Source organism: Chiloscyllium plagiosum, unplaced genomic scaffold, assembly GCF_037043375.1.
Source record: "Chiloscyllium plagiosum isolate Xiang-an unplaced genomic scaffold, Cpla_swu_hap1 HiC_scaffold_27, whole genome shotgun sequence".
In the NCBI taxonomy this organism is placed as follows: domain Eukaryota; kingdom Metazoa; phylum Chordata; class Chondrichthyes; order Orectolobiformes; family Hemiscylliidae; genus Chiloscyllium; species Chiloscyllium plagiosum.
Genome location: NW_028270165.1, coordinates 89195410 through 89218217, shown reverse-complemented (window position 1 = coordinate 89218217; position 22808 = coordinate 89195410). Strand labels below are relative to the sequence as shown.

Here is a 22808-nt window from a genome sequence, read left to right as displayed (position 1 = left end):
AGGGCCCCTCAAAGATCAGCAAGGCGGCCTTTGTGTGGAGCTGCAGCAGATGGGAGGCGCGGAAGGTGGGGGGGGGGGGGGGGTGTGTGAGATACTGAACGGATATTGTGCATCAGTGTTTACTGTGGAGAAGGGCATGGAAGATATAGAATGTGAGAAAGTAGATGGTGACATGTTGAAAAAATGCCCATATTACAGATGAGAAATTGCTGGATATCTTGAAATGCATAAAAGTGGATCAGGAGTACCCTAGAACTCTGTGTGAAACTGGGCAAGGGATTGCTGGGCCTTTCACTGAGATATTTGTATCATCAATAGTCACAGGTGAGGTGCCGGAAGGCTGGAGGGTGGCTAATGTGGTGCCACTATTGATGAAGTGCGGTAAGGAAAAGCCAGGCAACTATAGACCAGTGAGCCTCACATCCGTGATGGGCAAGGTTTTGGAGAGAATCCTGAGAGATAGGATTTACATGTATTTGGAAAGGCAAGAATTGATTAAAGATAGTCAGCATGGCTTGGGAAATCATGTCTCACGAATTTGATTGAGTTTTTTGAACTTCACGTTTTCGCTGTTTCCCCATAATCTTCAATTCCCTTTCTGATTTAAAAAAAATCTTAGTTTTGAATGCACTTATCAATCCAGGCTCAACAACTGTCCTAAACATGCAATCCCTTATTTGCAGGTTATTCCCTCTGGTTGTAAACTCACTCACAAGGGTAAACGTTCCCACATCTGGCCTGTCACGTCTCCTCAGAATCTTATTTGTGAAAATAAGGTTACCTAGAAATCTTCTAACTTCTATTAACCACAGGCCCAACCTAATCATTTCTCCTCATAAGACATTATTTCCATCCCTGATATCATCCTGGTCAACCTTCCCTGGACTGCTTCCAATGCCAGTATATCTTTCCTTAGCTAAAAGGCTCAAACCTGTTCCCAGTGTTCAGTTGTGGCCTGATTGGTGTCTGATATAGGTTCACTACAACCTCCCTACTTTTATACTCCCTTTAAAGGCCAACCTCCCATTTGCCTTCCCTACTACTCACTGAACTTGGATGAAGTGTTCATGGATGCGAGCTTGCAAATCCTCCTATTCAGCAGATTTCTCCATTTAACATTCAGCACGTTTCCTCCTGGCAAAGTGCACAACCTCATTTTCCCACATTCTATTCCATCAGCCAAGGTTTTGCTCATTTGCTTAACGTGTCGATATCCCTCTCCATGACATCCTCACGACCTGCATTCCAATCAACTGTCTCTGCTGCAGTCTTGCCAAGAGTACATTCTCTTTACTTATCCAAGTAATTCATATACATATTGTAAATAATTTTGGCCCCAGCACTGATCCCTGTGGCACATTGCTAGTTACAAGTTTCGATCCTGAACATGCCCCTTATCCCTACTGTATTATTGGTTAGCTAATCATCTATCCATACAAGTAGACTGTCTCCAGCATCATGTGCATATCATTGGCTCTGCAAGCAAGTCTTCCCAAACCGTCCTTCAAAAAGTGATGGTGAGCTGCCTCTTAAATTGCTTCACAAATATGTTGTGGTCTATAATAAAGGTTCAGAAGCGAGTTCCAGGATTTTGATCAATAACATCGAAGCAATGCGTATGTGTCACAGTTGGAATGTCGTGTTCACACTTATCTCCTGTTGCTGGTTGAAGTGATGGAGTGGAAGTTGCTCTTGAAGAGCAGCCACTCATATAATCAAGCCAGACAGATCAATTGTGGCCAGAGACTCTGCCATTTTGACTTCTCATCAATCTACATTCTTTCCATCCAAGTTTTAGTCACATCAAACTGCCACGCAATGCTGTTATGGCCACAGTAAACTATAATAAGGTGAAGATCGCTGGGATGATTTTCGACATCCGACTGCAATATAAACCCAGATCAATGTTTCCAGTTTTGGTGGAACAAAAGACATCATATTAGTGGACAATTACAGTTAGTGCAAACACAGCTAGCCATCGATAAATATTAATCCTGATCATTTCAATGGCCAAATTTCAATTCAGAAACCAAGTGCACTCGGCTGCTTGTAACATAGACAACATGACAAAATGGCTCATAGGAGGAGAAATGGGGCATTGAGGAGGAGTGAAATGTTTGCTTTTGGTCACCTCCACAATTGTTAGAAAAACAGGTTGGGAGGATTCTTAAAAGGTGGCTGAAGTAGTGGTGTAGCATAACACTTCAGACAGCGGAAAGTGGAAGACCACTTTCTAGTGGAAGAAAAAGACATTTCTTATTTCTGAAAGAACTGGGAAACAGAAGAGGGGATGAAATCTGACTTGGGAGCTATTTCCTATTTGTTGAGGATGTTGCTTTATCACAGTCTTGGTTTAGAGCATAAGCTGTTCATCAGGAATAAAGGGTGGCCCAAGGGGGTTGAGAGATAAATGGGAAGGAAGTGGGGCTGGAGGGAAGGTAGCTTTGATTGCAATAGATAAATGGGGATTGATGGTGATAGGGATTGATAGTGACAGGTCAGAGATGAAGGTGGTCCAACTAGGTGAGAAGCAAGGTGGACAGGTCTGACAGGTTTCAAGGTTGGCGTTGAATTGGTAGTTTGGATCTGGGACAAGGTGGGCGAGAGGAAATGAGGCAACTGATGAAATCTACATTGATACCATGCGGTTGGAGGGTCCCAAGGCAGAAGATGAGGTGCTTTTTCGACAAGCGTCGGGTAGCAAGAGTTTGGCAGTAGAGGGGTCCCAGGACGTTCATGTCCTTGATGGAATGCGAGGGGGAGGTAAAGTGTTCAGCCACAGGGCGGTCTGTCGTTTAGTTTCAGAGTCCCAGAGCTGTTCCCTGAAACATTCCGCTCGTTGCGCCCTGTTTCCCGAATGTGGATGAGACCATATTGCGAGCAATGGACATAATCTTATAAATAGATTGCATAAATCTTAGCCTGCAGAGGTATTTTCTTTAACTAAATTAAAGAAAATTTTAATTAAATTGGGTGACTGCGTGAAACGGTTTGTTGGTCAGATTTGAATCATCACTCCCAAATGAGACAATTCCATAAATATCAGTGAACTGCTCTTTTTGTTAAAAACCACAAGTTCTTGACTTATTTTCACAACTTACTGGTATTCACATCTGCACATTCAATGTCAAACTCTGACATCAGAAATTAAATTACAGCATTAATTTTGACTTACAATATTCGAAAAAGCAAATTAATAGCACACAGTGAATACCAAGACTTATTAATATGAAATTAATTTGACCAAAAAAATATAAAATCAAGATGGGAGATAAGAAATGGGGGAAGGGCATAAGGCAAGAAATGGAGCATCATAGAGGGTGCACCTCCAGGGAGTGCATTTTATGAACTACCACTGCTAAATATAAACACTCTGATATGGTCCTCCGGTTTTAATGTAAACCATAGCACCATACAGTCGGTACCATTTGAATAAGTTAATAGATACAAGCCTTGAGCAAATCCAACCTCCAGCCTTACCCCCCGCTTTTTGAAGCTCGGACCTTCCTCCAGCTCCGGGGAATTGTTGGCACTGCCACTCCTCCACTGAAGAAGCTTTGGGAAGCAGATGCAAAGGCAAGATACAGAACAGATCACCTTTGTAAATGAAAGCAGCTTACGGAGACATTGAGCAATAGCATCACACGGTTTTGACCCGTCGACCTCTGGGTTATCTGCCCAGCACACTCACGCAGCACTAGTCTGCTTTTGGGCACCCAGCAGCTGGATTGTGCATCAGTTTAAAGTAGGTCCTATATTCTGATTACATCGGTACACAAGGCAGTGAAGAAAGGTTTCAGCACACTGGCCTTCATCAATTAGGGAATTGAGTATCGATGTTGGCAAGTTATGTTGTCGTTATACAGGACGTTGATGAGGCTGCACCTGGAATATTGTGATCAGTTTTGGTCCCCTTGGTGTTCTGACTTCTGACTTCTTCAGCTCTGGGTTTGTGTTGAACTTGATGGGATACTTTGTCCAACTCAGCATGTTTAAACAGTATCGCTCAGAGGGATTAATTTGAAACTTTTGAGGAGGTGAGCTCAACAAGATTGAACTATTCAAAGTTACTTGGATTCTATTTTCAACTTACATCAGGACCAGTAGTCAGAGACACGAACAGCATGGAAACAGACCCTTTGGTCCAACTTGTCCATGCTGACCTGATATCTTAAATTAATCGAGTCCCATTTGACAGCATCTGACCCATATACTCTGGCAGCGCATTTCATATCTATACCACCCTATGCATGAAAAGGTTGTCCCTTTCATATATTTCGCCTCTAACCCTTAACCTATGCCCTCTAGTTCTGGACTGCCCCACCCCAGGGAAAAGACCTTGTCTATTACCCTGTCCATGCACCTCATGATTTTGTAGACTCTATTAGGTCACTCCTCTGCCTCCGATGCTGCAGTGAAAACATCCCCAGCCTTTTCAGCCTCTCCCTGCAGCTCATATCCTTCAACAACCAGCAACATTCCTGTAAATCGTTTGTCATAGAGAAGTCAACGTTTCAGTCCTGAAGAAGGGTTAATACGCAAAACGCCGACTACTCCACATCCTGGTGCTGCCTGGCTTGCTGTATTCTCCCAACCTCCTGCTAACTTACTTCGGGGTGAAAAAGTAGTGGCTCAGTGGTTACGACTGCAGCCTCACAGCGCCGGGGACCCAGGTTTTATTCCACCCTTGGGCGGCTGTCTGTGAGGAGTTTGCATATTCTCCCAGTGTCTGCGTGGGTTTTCTCTGGGTGATCCTGTTTTCTTCCATAAACCAAAGATGTGCAGGTCATGTGCAGTGGCCATGCTAATTGCCCATAGAGTTAGGTACATTAGTCAGAGGTACATGGGTCTGGATGGGCTACTCTTCGGAGGGTCGGTGTGGACTTGTTGAGACAAATGGCCTGTTTCCACACTGTAGCTAATCTCATCTGCACTACTTTTGTCACTAACGAATGGCAGAGCAGACTCGACGGGCTGAATGACCTAACTTCTGCTCTGATAGTCTTGCGGTCTTAGGTTTCTCTGAATCTTTTCATTTGCAATGTGCAGTCCCGGGCTCAATGAGCAGCAGTGTCCACTGAAAGCAAAGCTCATAGGATGGTTGAACTTCAGCAATTTGGAAACAGGTCCTTCAGCCCAACACGTCTGCACTGATCTTGCAAAGAGTAACCCAGTCAGATCCATTTTCCTACACTCCTTAAATTGCACACAGACCCCCAAGGGTGGAATTATTCCTAGGTTTCTGGTGCCATGAAGCTGCAATGCTAACCCTGTGCCATCATGGGGTTGTGATTGTGGTGGGTGGGGGAGACAATTGCAGTCCAGCAGAAAACAAAATCAGCCCACCTACTCTCCCACTGCTCCCACTGTCAGAACTGGCAGGAGGTTCAGTCCTGGGATGTGACCAAAGGCAGCGTCACGGGTGGGATCTGATTGCTGGGAGCGCTGGTGCTTCCGCAGGTTGCACGAAAACATGAACCTCTTCCCACACTCGGGCCAGCTGAAGGCCCTCTCCCGGTGTGGACACCCTGTTACTTCAGCAGGGCGGAGGAATTCCTGAAGGCCTTCCCGCACTTAGGGCAGCAGAATGGCCTCCCCCTCCCACCACCCGTGTGGACCAGCTTGTGCTTCAGCAGTGTGGAGGAGCGGGTAAAGCCCTTCCCACACTCGGGGCAGGAGAACGGCTTCTCCCCCGTGTGAACGGACTGGTGCCTCAGCAGGGCTGAGGAATTGCTGAAGGCCTTCCTGCACTTAGGGCAAGTGAACTACCTCTCCCCCATGTGGACCCACCAATGGGCCAGCAGGTCTGAGGAAAGAGCAAAACCCTTCCTGCACTCGGGGTAGAAGAACGGCCTCTCCTCAGTGTGGACCCACTGGTGTCTCAGCAGGTGGGAAGAACTGCTGAAGGCAATCTCGAACTTGGGGCCGGAGAACAGCCGTACACGGTGTGGACCAACTGGTGCGTCAGCAGGGCAGAGGAATCACTGAAGGCCGTCCCACACGTAGGGCAGTAGAAGGGCCCCTTCCCCTCTGTGGACCCATTGGTGCTTCAGAACCCTTTCAAATTTCACAATATCCTTCTGATACGAGGGAGACCAGAATTGCACACAGTATTCCAAAAGTGGTCTAACCAATGTCCTGTACAGCCTCAACATAACTTCCCAACTCCAATACTCAGTTAGAGGATTGCAAAAGCTTTCAAACCCCACAAAAAACAAACTGGAAAGAATGGATGGACAAACCGAATTTTTGAGAGTCAGCTTGGGAGCATCAATGAGAAATCGGCGGACTGGGTTTATTGGGTACCCGTTCTCCTTAATTACACTATATACGTATTTCTCTTGTGCTCTTCGTAGTTTCTCTGTGCTGCAGTGTGTAGTGGCTCAATGAGATAATGTCCTGATGCAGTTTCGTTTGTGGGTGTTGGGATGATTGCTTCTGTGGTTAGATATTTGGTTTGTGTGTGTTGTTTTCCGGTAGATTCTCGTTTGAAGTTCCCCATTGACTGTCCGCTCTACTGTGACATCTAAGAATGGCACTTTGTTGTTGTTCTCCTCCTCTTCAAACCAGGAGCTCCCCTCAGGCCCATAGTCTCACTACTTGGAACACCAATATACAGACTAGTCAAAGGCCTCCACTGAAGACTAAAACACCAAGTCGAAGATTCACGCCACTCCATTTACTCCATCCAAGAATTCCTGACCACTAAGATAGAAGAGGATGGAATAATGATGTCCTTTGACATAACAGCTCTGTTCACATTCATTAACATCAACGTGGCCAAAGAAAACTGAATATACTACTCGAAGAACCAAAGATACAAACACAGCACCAACTTCATCAGCAAAGATAGCACTATCCAGCCCGTGGAACTGTGCCTTACCTCCCACTTAATATTCAGTAACAAGCCCTACAAACAAATCAACGAAACACCCATGAAACCACCAGTATCAGGATTCCCAGCAGAAGCAATAATGCAGAGACTCGAACAAACAGCCCTTCCAACGATCCAACCCAAACTTTGGGTCCGCTACAGCGATGACACTTTTGTCATCAAAAAATGAAACAAATGAGAGGAAACCTACAACACCATCAACAATCTCCTGACGGGCATAAAATTCACAAAAGAGGAGAACAACAACAAAGTGCCATTTCTAGATGTCACAGTAAAGCGAACAGACAATGGTAAATTCAAAACAGCGTCTACAGGAAAACATCGCACACGAACCAAGTACTTAACGACAGAAGTAATCATCCCTATACATACAAACAAATATGTATCAGGACACTATTTCATCGAGCCACTACACACTGCAGCACCCAGGAACTATGGAGATCAATAAATAACTGTACAGCCCATTTAAGAAGAACGGGTGGCAAATCGACACGCCGAAGATTGCTTTCCTGACCGGGAATCGAACCCGGGCCGCGGCGGTGAAAGCGCCGAAAACTAACCACTAGACTACCCGCGAGACGCAGATGCACTTTCGTAGCTCTACTGAAAATTGCTTCGCTGCCCGGGAATCGAACCCGGGCTCCGGTTGTAAGAAGACTTTCACATGTACATCCACCAATGTAATTTTTTGTACCCATTGCCCCCGATGCGATCTCCACAATATTGGGGAGACTGGAGAGTCAAGTCACATCTCCGGGACACCCGCACCAATCAACCCCATCGCTCTAAGGCCCAACATTTCAAACCACCCTCCCACTCTGCCGAGGACATGCTGGTCTGGGCCTCCTTCACCGCCGCTCCCACCCTACCCGACGCCTGGAGGAAGAACGCTTCATCTTCCACCTCGGAACACTTCAACCCCAGGGCATCAATGTGGACTTCACCAGTTTCCTCATTTCCCCACCTTACCTCAGTTCCAACCTTCCAGCTCAGTAGTGACCTCATGACCTGTCCTACTTGCCAATCTCCCTTCCCACCTGTCCGCTAAACCCTCCTCTCTGACCTGTCACCTCAATCCCCACCACCATTCAGCTATTTTACTCTTTGCTACCTTCGGCCCAGCACACCCCCCACCCCCAATTTATCTCTCCACCCTGGAGGCGTCCTGCCTCAATTCCTGATGAACGTCTTTTGCCCGAAACGTCGATTTTCCTGCTCCTCGGAAGCTGTCTGACCTGCTGTGCTTTTCCAGCTCCATTCTGATCTAAACTCTGGTTTCCAGCATTTCAAGTCCTCACTTTTGCCGACCCAATAAACCCAGTCTGCCGATTTCTCATCAACAAATTGACACAAGCAGACACAACGTGTGCAGAAACCCTAGCCACATAACCTTATATTAAATGCATCTGTTAAATGATGTCCAGATAACTCAAACCTCTCAGCATCATGGTGGCCCACAAACCGACGAACACACTTGAACACCGGCTAATGTACCTGAAATACCCAGTACAAACAACCAGCAAACGAATGTTATTTACAAAATACCATACAAGGAAATATATGCATGAACTCTGCCGCACATTTCTCTGTGGCAAGAAATGCTTGGATGAGATAAGGAAGATTTTTTCAACCAACACGAATCGACACTGACTGGACAGCCATTTAAAATCACCCCTGTCAGCCCAGGATGGAAGATCCGAAGGGATTAACAGTTTTCTTATTTTCGGAAGATTCACAAATATGAGACTGGGTTTTGGTGTTTGTTCCCTTTCCACTCCCAGGAGTCTCAGCAGTTGGGCTGGTGAGTTGGGGAAAGTGAAATGTGCCCGTGAGCAGCGTGTGGGGCTATTTCAGCTTCCCCTCCTCTGACAGCGCTGTGACGTGCCTCTGATGTTCTCAGGGACACTTCCTGACGCGAGACAGTGAAAAAAGTCTCATTCCTGCAGATCGGGAATTGAAACCTTATGCCGGCTTCAGGACAATGAGAAAGATTAATTGGGGTGTGTGAAGAAGCTGTGAGCTGCATTTCAAACAGGTAGCTGGAGTCAGATGCGCCATCCATTGCGCCCCGGCCCTGTGCGTACCTGACGCCGCCATGCTACCGAATTCTGACGTTCACACGGACATGCGCAGCAATGGGAACATTCACAAGGTGAACACCCAAAGATAATCACCGTCACTGCTTCCCTTCCATCGTCACAACTTTGTGAAGCAGTATCTTTCACTGGCAAATAAAACACATTCATCCTCAGGTGCCTGCTTCATTTCGATCACGACTTCACGCCCCTCACTGTTCTAGTCTCATTTCCAAACACTTGGCTCATAGCCTCAAAAGCAGCTCTGTGGGTTTCTGCTTGTTCCACCCTGACAGGCAGTGCGTAGTAGGTTCTCGACCCGTCCCAATGTGATTGAAATATTTCAAACCCTTCACTGATTTGCATCTTTAAAAAGCCGTGGAGCAATCTCACTTCCTTTTTAACGACAGTTCTCAACTTTAGTCGGCAGGGTTCACACCTGCGTGGGGAAACCGCAATGGATTTCATGTCCATCGCATTCACTACTCGGTCCACCAATACAGAAGTACACTGACAGCTTCATTTCCCAGGTCTCTGCCTGTGGAGCTGAGAAAGAGTGAATCATTGCAGAGTTTGTTTGAATTCAATCACTTCACAGGTTTCGAAAGGGTTAAATATCTGCAAATGGCGAGTCTGGGTGTTTCATCCCGAAAGATGAAATGGACGTTCAGTTAAAAACAAAACCAGAAAGTGCAGGAGTAACTCAGCAGGACAGGCAGCATCTATGGAAAGAGAATTAGAGACGACATTTCAGAACTCGTTTTTTCCTCAACCAGATACAGCTAAACTTCCTGAGTTTCTCCATAGTTTCACTTTCTGTCACGGACTCTCAGCATCCGCAGTCCTTTCCGTTAGAAATTCAATCAATTCAGAAACCCCTCTGTGCTTCCTCAGTGGAGAGGATTTCCGTTTGGGAAACATTTTCCTGACACCGTTAAAAACGCGCACCTTCACAGCCAAGAAAGGGGAAGGAGCGAGAACAACAAACGCTCCGTCTCTGGGTGGTCTCGAACCAGCCACCTTTCGGTTAAAAGCCGAACGCGCTGACCAATTGCGCCACAGAGACAGGCCCCGGCGGCTATCGCACCGTCTGGTTGAGGAAGCTACTATTCAATTCATAAATCAACCTGCCCCGCCCAGAATTACCATTGTCTTCTATCAGTTTTACTTTTCCATAATAAAGTTGAAACTTTATTGCTGGAACAGCACAGCAGGTCAGGCAGCATCCAGGGAACAGGAGATTCGACGTTTCGGGCACAGGCCCTTCTTCAGGAATGAGCAGAGAGTGTTCAGCAGGAGAAGATAAAAGGTAGGGAGGAGGGACTTGGAGGAGGGGTGTTGGAAATGTGATAGGTGGAAAGAGGTCAAGGTGAGGGTGATAGGTCGGAGTAGGGTGGAGGCGGAGAGGTCAAGAAGACATAAACAATGGCATACTAATAAAATTAATAATAGTAGGTAAAGTAAATTACCAAAGAAACCTAGCACAAAATATCAAAAAGAAAAGCAAACGCTTCTAGTCGTATGCTAAAAGGAACAGAGTAAATGTTGGTCCCTTGGAAGATGAAACCGGAGAGTTAATCGGGGGAATACTGAAATGGCAAGCTTCTAAATTAATACTTTTCCTCAGTTTTCACCTTGGAGGACAGCAGTACCATTCCCATTGGAACAGCCAAGGCAGAAGCCATAGAAAGCGTAGCACTTAAACAATCAACGTTGATAGGTGCACGAGGAGGATTAAGGCTAGACAAGTTCACTGGGCCTGGTGGCCTACATTTTAGGGTACTAAAGGAAGTAATGGCGGAAATAGTAGAAACATTAGTTACAACATTCCAAAATTCCCTGGATATGAGAAAGACTAATTGAGTGTATTTAAGACTGAGATAGGTCGATTCTTGGTTGACAATGTGAACAAAGGTTATGGAGAGAAAGCGGGAGAATGGAGTTGAGAAACTTACCGGCCATGGCTGAATGGTGGAGCAGACTTGATAGGCTGAATGGCCTGATTTCTGCTCCTATATCTTATGATCTTATGTTTCCAGTTGATTGGAAAAATGCTAATGTAACATCTGTATTTAAAAAGGGAGGGAGGCAATATATAGGAAATTGCAGACCAGTTAGTATAGTATCTGATGTTGGGAAGGTATTCGTATCAATTATAAAGGAAGCAATATCAGGACGTTTGGAAATTCAAAACTCCACCCATCAGAGTCAGCATGGTTTTATGAAGGGCAAATCAGGTTTGACTAAGTTCTTCGAAGATATAACAAGTGAATTGGATAATGGGGATCCTGTAGATGTAATATATCTGGCCTTCCAGAAGGCATTTGTGAAAGTGCCACTCAAAACGTCAATTCACACGTGGGATCATATGGGATGAGGGTTGATTTATCTGCTTGAATAGGTGACAAGCTGATGGGGAGGAGACAGACAGTCTGAATCGATGGCTTTTTTATTCTGGATGGCAAGATGTAACTATTGATGTGCCACAGGGTTGGGTCCTTGGAGCCCAACTATTTACAATCTACATACAGGGATAAAAGGCACGATAGCCTAATTTGCAGATGACACAAAATAGGCAGGATGGTAAATTGCATTGAGGAAATAAGAACCTTATTTCTGTGGGCGGCACGGTGGTTAGCACTGCTGCCTCACAGCGCCAAAGACCCGGGTTCAATTCCCGCCTCAGGCGACTGACTGTGTGGAGTTTGCACGTTCTCCCCGTGTCTGCGTGGGTTTCCTCCGGGTGATCCGGTTTCCCCCTACAGTCCAAAGATGTGCAGGTCAGGTGAATTGGCCATGCTAAATTGCCCGTAGTGTTAGGTAAGGGGTGGGTGTAGGGGTATGGGTGGGTTGCGCTTCGGCGGGTCAGTGTAGACTTGTTGGGCCGAAGGGCCTGTTTCCACACTGTAAGTAATCTAATCTAATCTACTAGATATAGATAGGTTAAGAGAGTGAGCCAAAATTTGGCAGATGGAGTTTGGTAGATAAGTGTGAGGTCATGCATTTTGGTTTCAAAAACAGGAAGGAGACCTATTATCTAAATGGTGAGAGGCTTTGGCGTGATCTGATGCACAGGGATCTGGGTATCCTCGTTCATGAGTCACAGAAAACTAGCATGCAGGTACAGTAGATAATAAAGATAGCGAATGGAATGTTGGGTTTTACAGGTAAAGGAATAGGATATAAGGTTAAGGAAGTGTTGCTGCAACTGTACATGGTATTGCTGAAACCACACCTGAAGGATTTGCCGAGTTCTGAAACCCTTACTTCAGAAAAGATGTAGTTGACAGGAGGTCCACTAGATTGATCCCACAGATGAGGAGGTTTTTTTTATAGATTAGATTACATTACAGTGTGGAAACAGGCCCTTCGTCCCAACAAGTCCACACCGACCCGCCGAAGCGCAACCCACCCATACCCCTAACCTAACACTACGGGCAATTTATTATGGCCAATTCACCTGACCCTGCACATCTTTGTACTGTGGGAGGAAACCCACGCAGACACGGGGAGAACGTGCAAACTCCACACAGTCAGTCGCCTGAGGCGGGAATTGAACCCGGGTCTCTGGCGCACCGTGCCGCCCATAAAGGTTGTCGAATGAAGAGAAATTGAACAGTTTAGACCGATACTTTTGAGAATTTAGAAGAATGAGAGCAGATCAAATTGAAGTATTCAAGATGATAAAAGGTATGGATAAAGTAGACATGGAATGGACGCACCCTCTTGTGGGGCATTCTAGGAGAGGTCACAGACTAGGACAAGGGGGAGCAAATTTAAAACAGTGTTGCGTGAAACCACTTCTCCCAAAGGGTTGTGAATCTGTGGAATTCGCTCCCCCAAAGTGGTGGAAGCTGGGACAGTGAATAAATTTGAAGAGGTGTGAAATAGGTTTTTAATTGGTGATGGGTTGAAGAGTTATGGGGAGAAGGCAGGAAAATGGGGGTGAGGAGCGTACCGGCCATGATTGAATGGTGAAGCAGTTAGGTTTCCAGGGATGTTGCTGGGACTGGTGGTTTTGAGTTGTAGGGAGAGGCTGGGGCTTTTTAAAACCTGGAGCGTCATAGTCTGAGTAGTAACGTTATTAGAGGTTTCTAAAATCATGAGCGTCACAGATAGGACGAATAGCCAAAGTCTTATTTCCCAGGATGAGGGAGTCAAAAACTAGAAGGCATAGGTTGAAGGTGAGAGGGCGAAAGATTAAAAAAGGACCGAAAGGGCAATGTTTGGACACAGAGGGTGGTGCTTGTATGGGATGAGCTGCCAGACGAAGTGATGGTGGTTGGTCCAATTACAATATTTAAAAGGTGAATGGATGACTAGTTTGGGTGTAGATGGATTTGGGCCAAATGCTGGAACTTGGAACTGGGTCAGTTTGGGACATCTGGTCAGCATGAATGAGTTGATCCAAAGGGTCTGTTTCTGTGCAGTGTGACTCTATGTTTCTCACTCTATGACTGAAAGCAGGCCTTTTTGCTGATAATCTTCCTGTTGGATTTTTTTAGAGCACTCAGTTTCAGGAGATTTGTGGTGAGTGAAATTGGCACATGTTCTGTATCCTGGAAATTCTGGAAAATAAAAATAAATAATTCTCTGTGAACGGTACAATCCACATCCCCCGACGTGAATGGTACAATCCTCTCCTTCCCCTCTGCACCTCACCCCCCCCACCCCATCCCGAATGGTACAATCAACCTATCCTTTCTACCCCTCCCCATGAATGATGCAATCCTTCCCTCTCAATGGTACAATCCTTTCCTCCCTCACCCATGTAGGGTGCAATTCTCCCGTCTCCGAATGGTACAATCCTTCCAACTGTCAGTGGTAAAGTTCTCCCCTACCCACATCCGCCATGAATGAAACAACCCTCCCTGTCTGGACTGTACAATTCTCCTTTTCCCATGTCCATGGGATGATTCTTCCTCACTTCCACCCCCACCCCATGAGTGACAGCATCCTTTTCATCCCCATTCGCCACCCCGCACCACCACCCCGACCAGGAATCAAAATCCTCTGTCGGGGAGTCCAAAACTAGAGGGCATAGGCTTAGGGTGAGAGGGGAAAGATATAAAAGAGACCTAAGGGACAGCTTTTTCACACAGAGGGTGGTACGTGTATGGAATGAGCTGCCAGAGGAAGTGGTGGAAGCTGGTACAATTGCAACATTTAAGCGCCTTTTGGATGGCAATATGAATAGCAAGGGTTTGGAGGGATATGGGCCTGGTGCTAGCAGGTGGTGCTAGATTGGGTTGGGATATTTGGTCGGCATAGATGGGTTGGACCGAAGGGTCTGTTTCCATGCTATACATCTCTATGACTCTATAAGTTTAAAGACTTCATATTATGTATGTACACTATCTTTGCCGCTTGTAATATTTCATCCTCCTGAAGAAATCCTTCAAAACATATTAGCACCAGGTATGAAACTGACTGTGTGACTACTTCAAGTGAAGGAGTTAATAAGAATGAGAAAGGAGCGGCTGAATATCCAAACCTACCCATGTAACAGTCAAGAAGGCACAACAATGCATTTTCTTCCACATGAGGCTTAAAAATTCAGCATGTCCATAAGGATCCTCACCAACATTTACAGATGCACCATAGAAAGCATTGTGTCTGGGTGCATCACGGCCTGCAACAGCAACTGCTCTGCCCAGGACCAGAAGAAACTACAGAAGGTTGTGTGCACAGTACCGTCCATCCTGGAAGCCAACCTTCCATCCATGGAATTCATCTTCACTTCTCATTGTCGTGGAAAGGCTGCCAACATTATTCCCGCAGCCACCCCCGCCCTGGCACCCAGGAATGATCTCCTACACCCTCTTCTGTCAGGCAGAAGATACAGAAGCTTGAACATACGAACCAAAAGTTTGAGAATAGCTTCTTCCCTGCCATTATTAGACTGTTGAATGTAACTCATGAATTTGAAATCTGATGTTGACCTTGCTTTTGTGCACCTTCTGTGCAGCCATAATCCTACACGCCTCGCTCTGTCTAAGCACAGTATGACCTGCACGTCCTTGTTTGCTAGGATCTGACTGTACTGATCACAAATCAAAACTTTTGACTGTACTTAGGTACATAGAACAATACAACACAGTATAGGCCCTTTGGCCCTCGACGTAGTGCCGACCCTTTATCCTACTCTTAGATCAAACTAACCTACATATCCTTCATTGTACTAACTTCCACGTGCCTAAACCAGAGTTGGTTAAATGTCCCTAATGTATCTGATTGTACTATAACCGCTGGCAGTGTATTCCATGCACCCACCATTCACTGAGTAAAGAACCTTCTCTAACATCTCCCCTGAACCTTCCTCCAATAACATGAAACTTATTCCCTCTTGTAAGGGCATTTCTGCCAAGGCTATCCACTCTATCTATGCCTCTCAACATCTTGTACACCTCTGTCAAGTCACCTCCATCCCTTTTCGCTCCAGTGAGAAAAGCGTTAGCTCCCTCAACCTTTTTTCATAAGACATGCCCTCCAGTGCAGTCAGCATCCTGGTAAATCTCCTCTGCATCCTCTCTAAACATCCACATCTTTCCGACAATGAGCAAACCAGAACTGAACACAATATTGCAAGTGTGGTCTACGGAGCTGCAGGATTCTACGGAGCTGCAGAATAGCCTCATAGCATTTACACGAAGTCCTCCTGCTAATGAAAGCCAACATACCATACGCCTTCATAACAGCCCTATCAATCTGCATGGCAACTTTGAGGGATCAGTGGACATGGACCCCAAGATCTCTCTGTTCCTCTACACTGCCAAGAATCTTGCCTTTAACCCTGTATTCTGCATTCAAATACGACCTTCCAAAGTGAATAGCTTCACATTTTCCCACGTTGAACTCCATCTGCCATTTATCAGCCCAGTTCTGCATCTTGTCAATGTCTAATTGCAAACTAGATCAGCCCTCCACACTACCCACAACTCCACCAACTCAATGTGGGACATATGGCAATAAATCAAGTCAAAAAGCTCTCACAAAGAACTCTCAGAGGGAATCTCACCCCTGACCAGTGCCTTTTCTCATGTAGATCCAATATTCTTGTATCTATGTTAGAGTGGTGCTGGAAAAGCAAAGCAGGTCAGGCAGCATCCGAGGAGCAGGTAAATCGACATTTTGGGTAAAAGCTCTTGATCAGGAATAACGTTGATTTTCCTGCTCCTCGGATGCTGCCTGACCTGCTGTGCTTTTCCAGCACCACTCTAATCTGGACTCTGGTTTCCAGCATCTGCAGTCATAGTTTTTACCTACATTCTTGTATCTTTTCTGACTGCAAATCAAGAGGCCATCCTTTTTACGAGACAAATAAATGTGTCAAGTTGAGGAAACAAAGCCTGTCAATGTCTTTAATAGACACAGATCAAGACCAACATTTTCCAGAGACTGTCCCCTCCTCTGGATTGACTTGCTTTCCCTCCAGCTGCAACAAACCAACAGTTGAACCCGAGGATGACAAATAGAAAAGGAGGGGAGGGTGAGAAAAGAGGGTGTTGTGCTCACAGATAGAACAAAGAAATTTTATAGTCCAGGAATATGCCCTTCAGCTGTCCAAGCCTGAGCAAATCCAAATCTTCTGTCTGTCTAAACCTGTTGCCCAATTCCTAAGCATCTGTATCACTCTGTTCCCCACCTACTCATGCATCTGTCCAGGTGCATTTTAAATGAATTTACCGTGCCTGCCTCTACTACCTCTGCTGGCAATGCATTCCAGACACCCACCACCCTTAAAAACTTTTCACCTCTCGTTATTGAATCTTTCATCCTGGGAAAGAAAGCTCATCTCTATCTACCCTGTCTATATCCTTCGTCATTTTGTAAACCTCAATCAGGTCCCCCCTCAATCTCCTTTTTTCTAATGAAAATAAACTTAACCTACTCAACCTTTCTTCATAGCTAGCACCTTCCATACAAGGCAACATCCTCATAAACCTTCTCTGCACCCTCTCCAAATTGTCCACATCATTTTGATAATGTGGCGACCAGAACTGTACACAATATTCTCAAAGCAGTCGAACCAACATCATTTAAACTTTTAACATGACCTGCCAGCTCTTATATTCAACACCCTGTCTGATGAAGGCAAGCATATCATATGCCTTCTTGACCACTCTATCCACCTGTGCAGCAACCTTCAGGGGACAATGGACCTGCACTCCCAGATCTCTCTGCTCATCAACTTTTCCCTAGGCTCTTCTGTTCACTGTATAATTTGCTCTAGAATTAGACTAGCCAAAATGCATCACCTCATATTTGCCTGGATTGAACTCCATCTGCCACTTCTCTGCCTAACTCTCTAGTCTATCTATATTCTCCTGTATTCTTTGACAATCCCTTATGCTTTCCGCTACTCCACCAATCGTTGTGTCATCTGCAAATGTGCTAATCAAACCAGCAGTGCTCTCTTCCAGAGCCCTGATCCCTGTGGAACTGGTCACCTTTCTCTATTTCAAGAAACTCCCTTCAACTACTACTGTCTGTCTCTTGTTGCTCAACCAGTTCTTTATCCTCCTAGCTAGAACACTCTTTGATTGGTAGGAGGACCAGACTCTGATTGACAGGAGGACCAGACTCTGATTGGCAGGAGGACCAGACTCTTTCCGGTCCTCCAGGGTTTCCCAAAGGTTGGCGAAGGCGAAAGTGAGGACAGTAGATGCTGGAGATCAGAGTCTAGATTAGAATGGTGCTAGAAAAGCACAGCAGATCAGGCAGCTTCCGAGGAGGAGGAAAATCGACATTTTGAGCAGAAGCCCTTCATCAGGATCAAAGGTTGGTCTGCCGTCCATCAGAACAATGTGGGCGGGCCCCATTCCGATTTCACACATGCGCACTGCCTGCGACCGACAGAGCGGGTTCTGCAGCGCACGGGATTGTGGGAGATATAGCCGCCAGTAACGAGGTGAAATGAAGTGTCCCACATGCTGTCTTAATCATACTATTCACGTGATATTGAAGTACACGTTAGGAGCCAACATTTAATCGATTTTAAATGATACACTGAATGAAATACTATAGGTGTTTAACTCTAAACTCTATTTCCAATTCAGTGCCAGTATATTGCTCCTTATCTGTCCTCAAATAAGGACCGAATCAATGCCCTCCATCTGTCCCTCCTTAACGTTAATTTTTCTTTAGTTTGCACAATTCAACGCTCTGTTTCAACGATTTATTAAAAGTTACTCGTGGTAAATGGGCGTTGCTGGCTGGCCAGCATTTTATTCCCCTTGTGGTGGTGGTGGTGGGCTGCCTTCTTCAACTGCTGAGGTCTATATGTTGTATGATGACCCACAATGCCCTTAGGGAGGGAATTCCAGGATTCATACCTAGCAACACTGAAAGAATAGCGGTACGTTTCCAAGTCAAGATGGTGAGTGGCTTGGAGGGGTACTTGCAAGAGGTTGTGTTCCCAAGTATCTGTTGTCCTGGTCCTTCTAGATGGAAGTAGTTGTTGGTTTGGAAGCTATTTTCGAAGGATCTTTGGTGAATTTCTGCAGTGCATCTTATAGATAGTACACACTACTGCTTCTGAACAGTGGGGCAGAGGAAATGAATGTATGTGGATATCGCGCCAATCGAGCAGGTTATTTTGTCCTGGATGGGATCAAGTCTTTGCTTGAAAACTGTTGAAGCTGCAGCCATCCAAGCTGATGGGAGAGTATTCCATTACATTGCTGACTTGTGCCTTGTAGAAGATGGATAGATGAAAATATTTGACAAATAGACTATTTCCACAAGACCTAGTATTCCCAAAGTTAAAGTATTTTTAATAACCATTTATATTTTCCAGAATTTCCAGGATTGGGGACTTGCACCACTTTTACCCACCACAAATCTCATGAAACTGGGTGCAGTAAAAAAAAATCCAGCAGGACGATTTTCAGTAAAAAAAAAAGGTCTGGTTTTGATCATAAAAAGAATCAATTTATAGAGTGACACTGCATGGAAACAGACCCTTCAGTTCAACACATCCACGCTGACCAATTGTCCAAGATCTGACCCAATCCGAATTTCCAGTATTTGGCTCAGATCCTTCTCAACCCAATTTATTCATCCAGGCACCTTTTAAATGTTGTAATTGTACCCAACTCCACAACTTCCCCTGGCAGCTTGTTCTACATCTACACAACCGTCTGCATGAAAAGCTTGCCCTTTAAGTCTCTTAATCCACATCCCTGCCACTCTGTGACAGCACCACCTGTCTATTCAAGACTGTCACCCGCAGTGCCGCCTGTCTCTTCCCCCCTGCCACACACAGCGTCCCCTGTCCATTCCACAACGCCACCCACAACACCTCCTGTCCCTTCCATCCCGCCACACACAGCGCCGCCGGCCATTCCCTCTGGCACCCACTGCAGCCCCGTCCATTCCCCATGCCACCTACAGCGCCCCCATCCATTCCCTATGCCACCCAAAGCACCCTCTGTCTAGTTCCCCCCGTCAATCACCCACGGCACCCAAAGCTCTCCCAGTCCATTGCCCCCCACGCCACCTACAGCGCCTTCTATCTATTCTGCTCTGCCACAAACAGCATCCCCTGTCCTTTCTGCCACGTCACCCCAGCGCCCCCTGTCTATTTCCCCAACAACCCCCGGCGCTCTCTGTCCATTGACCCCCACATTCCACAGCATCCCCTGTCCAGTCCCACCTGCCACCCAATGCACTCCAAGTCCATTCTGTCTCTATCCCCAGCTTCTTGTCCATTATCCCTCTCTACGCCGAACACCCGGTCCATTCTATCTCCCCATCTTCTGCCCCTGTCCTTTCTCTCCCCACCCAGTGCACCCCATCCATTCTCTCTCTCCCCACGCTCTGCACCCCCAACCATTCGCTCTCTCCTCACACTCTGCACCCCACACTATTCTCTCTCATTCCTTCCCAACACTCTGCCTCCCCCATTCTCCCTCTGTGGCCCCTCTCACATTCTCTGTCCTGCCATCCTCTGTCCCACCCCCTCACCGTATTTCTCTACCCCACCCTCTGCTCCCCTGTCCATTCTGCCTCTTTTCTCCCCAGCCCACAAACCCACCCCCCGTCCTTTCTCGTGCCTTGAGCCCTCTTTGGTCGCTGTATCAAGCCCTTCTAAGAAGAGAGTGAGAGAGAGAGAGACAAAATATATGTGATGACTCTACCTGGGAGACCGGAGGGACGAGAAATGGTTAATCTTTAAAAGTGAGAATAGCTAAAATGTTATATTTATAAACATCGTTAAAGTCTGAAAGCACGTACATTTTTTAAAAAAGAGCTCCTGAAATCGTTCTGAAACTTGCAGTGAAATATGCGCAGTTAAGCTATAGCTCAGGACAGGCCGTAAGGGGTGAATGGCCTACACCTAGTCACGTGAAATTGGTCCCCCTTGTGAATTAGAGTTGTAAAGCACGGAAACAAAACCTTCAGTGCAGGCCGACCAGATATCCTAATTTGGCCGATATCCCTCTAAACCCTTCCATCCAGATGCCTTTTGAATGTTGTAATTGTACCAGCTACCACGACTTCCTTCGGCAGCTCATTCCAAACACACACCACCCTCTGTGTGAAAAGTCGCCCCTTTGGTCCCTCACAAATCTTCCCCCCCTCACCCTAAACCTATGCTTCTAGTTCTGGATTCGCCCCTTCCACTACCCTGAGGAAAAGGCATAAAAATGTTGAGCAGCCAGACAGAATGCAAAAGGAAAAAAATTGTGGATCGACCCTCTTTTTCTCCTATTGACATTTGGACACAACTGTCAGTAACAGCAGCATCTCTACGGAGCATACTGCGCATGCTTTACGGTGTCAGTAAGGCACTACGCATGTTTATCAGTGTCAAAAATCACTGCGCATGTTCCTTGCTGTCCGCGGAAAAGGCGCGCGACCTACTTTTGATGAACCAATAGGAAACCAAGAGGACCGGAAGATGACTGGTCCTCCCGTCAATCAGAGCCCCCATTGTCTAAATGCGGAAGTTGGACAATGAGCTTCTGAAGTTGCTGCTGCTTCTCTCAATGAAGATTGTGCTTCACTCCGGACTGCAACTTCCTTCCTCTGTCCAACTTCTGTGAGCACATAATTCTCTTTTCCGACTCCGTTTTTCCATTTATTTTTCATTCTTAAATTAAGGGGCGTGGGTTTCCTCCAAGTGCTCCGTAGTCATCCCACAATCCAAAGACGGAGAGATCAGGTGAACTGGCCATGATAAATTGCCCATAGTAATCAGGGATGTGTCGGTTAGGTGCATTAGTCAGGGTAAATTGAGAGTAATAGAGTAAGGCAATGGATCTGGATGGGTTGCTCTTTGGAGGGTTGGTGTGGACTTGTTGGGCTGAAAGGCCTCTTTCCACACTGCAGGGATTCTATAAATTGTTGACTTGTAGCAACTGAAAGGTAAGGAGGGGGCAGACTCGGGAAATATTGGTCCAGATCAATATCTGAATTGGCAAAGTACACAGACAGGATGCTGGAAGAACACAGCAAGCCAGGCAGCGTCAGGAGGTGGACAAGTTGATGTTTTGGGTGTAAACCTTCTTCAGGGCTGAGCTTGGGAGCTGCAGAACAAGTGGGTGCTGGGGGCAGGGTGGGGAAATGGGGACAGGTGAACACCTGGTTGGTCAATGGGAGGAAGGAATCTGGTTGGTGGCAGGGTGGGAGAGGGGATCGGGATGGGAAAGGAGGTTACTTGAAATTGGAGAACTCAATGTTGAGGTGTTGTTCCTCCATTTTGCAGTTTTGTTTGTTGTGGCAATGGAGGAGGCCAAAGATGATCATGTCAGAAAGGAAATGGGAAGGGGAATTAAAATGGGTGGTGACTGGGAGGTCCGGCCGGCCTCTGCGGACCCAGCTGCGATGCTCTGTGAAGTGTTCCCCAAGTTTACACTTGGTCTCCCTGATTGTAGAGAAGGCCACAATTAGCAAACACATGGCAAATACAGTACCACAATGTGAAGTTATAGCCTTTGCTGTGAAAAAAGTAGAAAGGAGGTGTATTGTTTAAGTGGTGATCTATTGGGATGTGGTGAAAGTGAGAACTGCAGATGCTGGAGATCAGAGTCGGAAAGTGTGGCACTGGAAAAGCACAGCAGGTCAGGTAGAATCCGAGGAACAAGAGCCCTTCATCAGGAATGATGTGTGGATTTACAAAAGGGCCTCAGCGTCCTTCTACACCAGTCACTGCCAGTTGTCAGTCAGGTGCAGCAAACCATCAGCAAGGCAAGTGGTATATTACCAAGAGGAATTGAGTTCAGAAGTGGGGATGTCTTCCTGCAGTTGGGGTGTCATTGAATATATTCAAGGCTGAGTTAATCTGATTTTTGAACAAGAAAGAAGGGGATGTTTATCGGGGAAGGCAAGAAAATCCTTTTAAGACCAGTACAGACCAGTACAGAACAGTTAGAGTCATACAGCATAGAAACAGATCCTTCAGTCCAAATAGACCATGCTGACTGTGTTCTCAAACTAAAGGAATCCCACCTGCCTGTGTTTGCCCCATATCTCTCTGAACCTTTCCTATTCATGTACCTATCCATATGTCTTTTAAACATTGTAACAGTACCTGCATCCACCACTTCCTCTGGACATTCATTCCACACACAAATCACTCTCTTAAAAGAAAAAAAGGTGCAACTCAAGTCTTTTTAACATTTTTCTTGTCTCACCTTCATAATTTGCTCATGAATTTTGAAGCCCCACCTGTCGGAAAGGATACCTGCTGTTCACCTCCTCTATCACCCTCATGATTTTAAAAACCTCTCCTGTGCTCCAGTGAAAAAGTCCCAGCCTATTAAACTAAATGTAGGGATATTCATATCCAGTTATGATCTGTTCAATGCTGGTGCAGGCTTCAAAGACCAAAT

General features: G+C 46.0%; 1 non-coding gene across 1 annotated transcript; it reads right to left on the bottom strand.

Moving 5' to 3' along the window:
• Window positions 1-9962: 9962 nt before the first annotated feature.
• Window positions 9963-10036, bottom strand: trnak-uuu (transfer RNA lysine (anticodon UUU)). Its single transcript has one exon. It is a non-coding gene; the product is annotated as a tRNA-Lys (tRNA).
• Window positions 10037-22808: the final 12772 nt, after the last annotated feature.